The sequence below is a fragment of the Myotis brandtii genome, unplaced genomic scaffold (assembly GCF_000412655.1).
Source record: "Myotis brandtii unplaced genomic scaffold, ASM41265v1 scaffold147, whole genome shotgun sequence".
In the NCBI taxonomy this organism is placed as follows: Eukaryota; Metazoa; Chordata; class Mammalia; order Chiroptera; family Vespertilionidae; genus Myotis; species Myotis brandtii.
This window is the reverse complement of record NW_005355292.1, coordinates 670559-676067: the sequence shown is the minus strand read 5'-3', so window position 1 is coordinate 676067 and position 5509 is coordinate 670559. Positions and strand designations below refer to the sequence as shown.

Genomic DNA, 5509 nt, shown 5'->3' with positions numbered 1-5509 from the left:
GTCCCCACAGCAGAGCTGCCCCCAGGGCCCAGCAGGGTCCCCACAGCAGAGGCGCAGGCACGTTATCTGCAGGGCCGTACTCGCATCTGAGGACAGACTGTGCGGTAGGAATGAACAGTGAACAAGAATGAGCACCACACTGTGAGCCAAGCTCTCCACAGGTGAGATTCCTAAGCTTGCTGGGCCCACCTGGGCTTCCGCTGGGCAACCGGGGCCACAGCACCCCCTCCTCTGGTCCCGGCCCCACTGCCCCCTCCTCTGGTCCAGGCCCCACTGCCTCCTCCTCTGGTCCAGGCCCCACTGCCCCCTCCTCTGGTCCAGGCCCCACTGCCTCCTCCTCTGGTCCAGGCCCCACTGCCCCCTCCTCTGGTCCAGGCCCCACTGCCTCCTCCTCTGGTCCAGGCCCCACTGCCCCCTCCTCTGGTCCAGGCCCCACTGCCTCCTCCTCTGGTCCAGGCCCCACTGCCCCCTCCTCTGGTCCAGGCCCCACTGCCTCCTCCTCTGGTCCAGGCCCCACTGCCCCCTCCTCTGGCCCAGGCCCCACTGCCCCCTCCTCTGGTCCAGGACCCACTGCCCCCTCCTCTGGCCCAGGCCCCACTGTCCCCTCCTCTGGTGGTTGGATGAGGCCCACCTGAGAGGATGGGGGTGGATGTGCTCAGAAGTTACCTGGGCAGAAACCACCGGGAGAAAAGAAGTTTCTTCTTCCTTCCTCTTCCCCAGGCAACGAAACAGTTTACCAGTAACCCTAACCTTCAGGTTTCCTTTTTTTAAGTAATGGTTTTGCTGTCTGTTCCTGGCCTTCATCTATCTTTAGAGTCACTCCCTGCGTGTGGGCCTCCTGCTCAGGGTGGACCTGGCCCCGCCCCCTCCGTCTCTCCCCTCCCTCTGGCTTCCAGCTGGTCCTGCTGCAGTGTTTCCCCACCATCTCCCCTCACGCCCTGGCCTCTCCCCCGGGCATTGCCCGTCTCCCAGCGCCACTCGCAGGCTGGGCTCGCTTCTGCATTTGGACACCAAGAGGCACCCGGTGACCAGCAACAATGAGGCCTAAGAAAACGGGTCATTTGAGCCGAGAGAGACGTCAGTGAAACCATCTTAGTATTTGATTGGCCTTTTGTTAAGAGAATAGTGAGTCTTTAAGCTGCGCCCGAGAAAGACACTGACCCCTTTTCAGAGTGGACAGGACTGGGATGGCCGCACTGAAAGGCAGCGCTGATGGCTGAAACCGGGTGTGCCACCCGCCGGGCCGCCTGGGGGCCTGACAGGCACCTGCCCGGAGCCCTGCGGACGCGCCGAGAGAGGCCCACCAGGCGGCCAGGTGGATCTGATAGGTGGTGAGTCAGGAGAGAGAGGCCCACCAGGCGGCCAGGTGGATCTGATAGGTGGTGAGTCAGGAGAGAGAGGCCCACCAGGCGGCCAGGGCGATCTGATAGGTGGTGAGTCAGGCAGAGCACCGGACGGAGCCAGGCCGGGTGCAGCCAGGGGCACCTGGGCGAGAGGCTGAGGACGATGTGTAGGAGGAACCCGGGGGAGCGTGCCGACGCAGTGCCGGAGCGGCCGCAGACACGCCAGCACGGTGAGTGGCATGACGGTCTGTCAATGACATCTCGGCTCAGTGTTCCCTTGGGGATGGAGTCCCTGCCAAGCGGGAGGCTATGTCATGAGAGCGGGCAGGTGAGCAGAGCGAGCGGGAAGGGAAAGGAAGGAGCGGGTGAGGAACGCCATCTCCTTAGCGAGCGGGCTGTGTGGTCAGCGATGATCTGCCACGTGTTTCATGAGGCCTCTGGTTCCGGACGGGAAAGATGTGTGTTCTGGACTCTAGGGCATGTCAACAAAGCCCATCCCGGCCTCACCTCCTTGGGGACCAGGGATGGTTTGTTTGCCTTTTCACCACGGAGTATGGACGTGGGACAGTGATTTGGGGGTGCACAGGCTCTGGGTGCATGTAGACTAATCGGTTCCCAAGGAGAGATCCGTGCCGTGTGTTTCTGGGCTGTGCAGGGACCCAGGAGGCCACGCAGAAGCGGCACTGCGTCCCCCACGGAGGAATTTCAGGGGCTCCGAGCTCATCCCACCAAGAAGGGGGGTGATGTTCCCTCTGCAATGAGCGCAGGTATAACCCTAGAGGCACTTTATCGGCAGCTGCAACGTTGTAAATGTCAAGGCCACACACACCCATGAAATGAGAAGTGTGTTGGGAGTCGCCTGTGCCAATCAAGACTGTCTGTGCTTCCTGTGGACAATGCCCCCCTCCCAAGGCCGTCCCGTGATCAGACCCCACGCCAGGAGCATTGCCTGCTGCAATTCATTCGCTCCCTTTTGCTGAAACACTAGCCAGGTTGCACGAGATGGTGGCTCAGAACATGGATTCTGGGGGCAAACTCCCTGGATTCGGACCCCAGCTCTGCCACTTACTAGATGTAAGTTATGTAACTTCTTTGGTTCTCAGTTTCCTCATCTGTGAAATGGGAATCATGATGGTCCTACCTCGTAGGGCAGGTGTGAGGATAAATCTTAATATGAGGACGTGCCTGGCATCTAGTAGGTAAGGGCTTAACTCACGTGATCAGTGATCTGGGCTGATTGTCACAGGCTGATGGCAAGTCTCGGGGTCAGTTAGAGCTGGTAGACCCCAAGGGAGAAGCCAGAGGTGAATTAAGGGGCCCCCGTGCATTGCCTGGTGGCAAATGAGACGACAAACACACAGCATGGCTGACGCGAGGAATCTGGATTCACCTGCAAAAGCGGAAACATCAGTTCTCTGAAATGAGAACGTGGAATACAGAATTCTGTAAGACAGCCTGGCGACAGGCTCTACCCAGTCTATTCTAAGGGAGAGATGGGGATGTCTGTTTTTCAGTTTGATTTTTCTTGCTAAATATGACTTGATTTCTTAAAACTGTCTCTCCCAGCCCTGGCCAGTTTTGCTCAGTTGGTTTAACTGTCGGCCTGAGGAAGGACCAAAGGGTCTCAGGTTCGATTCCCAGTCAAGGGCACGTATTTCAGTTGCAGGTTCAATCCCCTACCTCCTGTGCGGGAGGCAACCAATCTCTCTCTCTCTCCCTCTCCCTGCCCCCTCCCTTCCTCTCTCTCTAAAAATGGAAAAAATATCCTCACTCCTCCAGTCAGGATTAAAAAACAAAGTCATGCAGAATAAGCCATCCCTGTCACAAGACATGTGTTCTGGAAAGCATGCAGGAAGGGGAGGACAGATGTGATGTGAGGGCCGTTCACTAATTAAATCTCCCTCCCCTACTAATTTTCTATTTCTCATTTTAAAAGTGATAATTAGGTGTGACTGACATAGATAAGATGGATGGATATCAGGTACTTGACTAACAAGCTTTGAGAACGGTAGGTACCTGGGAATCACCCTTCAAAAGAAGACAGAACTTTTTTCATCACATCAGACATTTCCCCCCGAACTCTCTCCTGCCAGTCCCCTCTCCCCACCTCCTCCTCACCCCCTCGTGGACAGTCCCCTCTCCCCACCTCCTCCTCACCTCCTCAGGGACAGTCCCCTCTCCCCACCTCTTCCTCACCTCCTCATGGATGTGTGCATGTAGATTGGTTTTGCCTTTATGTGGATTTCCCATGAATGGCATCAAAGTGTAGGAACTACTTTGAGTTTGGCTTTTGTGCTTGACATGTGTTTGAGAATGTGTTGTTGAGCATATCAATAGTTCATTCTTTTTTATTGTTGTGTCATATTCTATTGCATAAATAGGGCATATTCAGTTCTAGCAATTTTATCACAAAGACTTTTCTTTCTCCATGAATTACTTTGGCATCTCTGTGGAAGGCCAGTCAACTAACTAGGTGCTGGTCTATCCATCTATTTTATTCAGTTGCTTTATATGCGGGTCTTCATGCCAACAGCCTACTGTCTCGACTACTGTAGTTTTAGACTGTATCTTAGAATCACAGGTATAAGTCCCCCAAGTTTGTATTTTTTTATCAAAATTATTTTGAATATTGTAGATCCTTTTGGAATCTTATTTATCAAAAAGAGCCTGCTGGGCCCTACCCAGTTTGGCTCAGTGGGTAGAGCATCAGCCTGTGGACAGAAAGGTTCCTGGTTCGATTCCTGTCAAGGGCACGTACCTTGGTTGCAGGCTCCTCCCCACCCTGGGCCCCAGGAGACAACCAATCGATGTGTTTCCCTCACATCAATATTTCTCTCTGTCTTTCCCTCTCTCTTCCACTCTCTCTGAAAATGAATGGAAAAATATCCTCGGGTGAGGATTAAAAAGAAAGAAAAAGCCTGCTGAGATTTTTATAGAGACTGTGTTGAACCATCTTAACAATATTGAGTCTTCCAATCAATGAATGTAGAAACATCTCATTTATTTAGGTCTCTTCCGTTTTTTCTCAGAAATGTTTGGATGTTTTTATGCAGAGGTCTTATACATCTTCCAGTAGATTTATTCCTAGGTATTAACGCTTTCAGTGGCACTGTAAATGGTAGTATTTTTTAAATTTTTTTATTTTCAAGCATTTGTTAGAGGCATATGAAAACATAACTGATAATTATATACTAACTTTGTATGTTATGGCCTTGCTTCCAAAGTGTCTGATTAAAAAGGACTCCCCACTCCCCACTTGTGAGGTACAGGAAAAGGAATTCAGCCAGACTTGAAATTCACAGGCTGATAAGAAATGATACCAAGCCGGCTGGTGTGGCTCCGTGGTTGAGCTTCAACCTATGAACCAGGAGGTCATGGTTCAGTTCCCGGTCAGGGCACAGGCCCAGGTTGTGAGCTCGATCCCCAGTGTGGGGCGTGCAGGAGGCAGCTGATCAATGATTCCCTCTCATCATTGATGTTTCTCTCTCTCTCCCTCTCCCTTCCTCTCTGAAATCAATAAAAATAGATTAAAAATAAAAGAAATGATACCAACTCCCACTTATGACCACGGACTGTGGGAGGGGTGTAATAAATCTTCTGTGTCAGCTAAGGGAGGTGCTAAGAAGACCCAGTGCTCCCCGATCTCTGGTCACCATGGGCCCTGTGGCTGGGGAAGTGGCCCTGAGCCCAGCCCTGTGGAGGGAGGGCCGGTCGCCCACGGGGCCACATACGATGGGCCACGTGAATTTGAAGGCTGCGTGGTGGCCTTAGGGTGCTCCCTGCTGTTTGTGGATCCGTCCAGTTCACACAAGTCCCCCCCACCCCCCTCTCACAGATCGGATGACGCCAGAGCTGGAGGCACACAGGACCCCCTAACCAAACCAAAGCAGCCCAGCCTCGCTCAGCTAAAGCCCGGCTAACAGGCCCGGGCGCGTCAGCTGCAGGCTGGCAAGAGGCTCCCTGTGCGTTGCAGATCACAGCCTCATTGAGACGCTTGTGAGACACCCGCGTGCGTGGGAGCCGGCTCCCTCGGCACCGCGTGGCTGTGTCTGATTCCACCGAGGACGGGGGACCATCCAGTCAGACGCCGTCCGTGGCAGATGCTCCCCAGTTAAGTCGGCACGGATGTGTTTATGAGCATTTACACGTTCCATATGCTGACCTTT

The 5509-nt window shown here is 53.7% G+C and overlaps 1 protein-coding gene across 1 annotated transcript in view; it reads left to right on the top strand.

The window, feature by feature from the left end:
* Nucleotides 1-1180: 1180 nt before the first annotated feature.
* Nucleotides 1181-5509, top strand: part of CLDN14 (claudin 14) — a gene marked incomplete at its 3' end in the record, with an annotated part of 83338 nt that continues 79009 nt past the window's right edge. Inside the window, exon 1 of the mRNA XM_014535661.1 lies at nucleotides 1181-1573. The remainder of the gene's footprint in view (nucleotides 1574-5509) is intronic.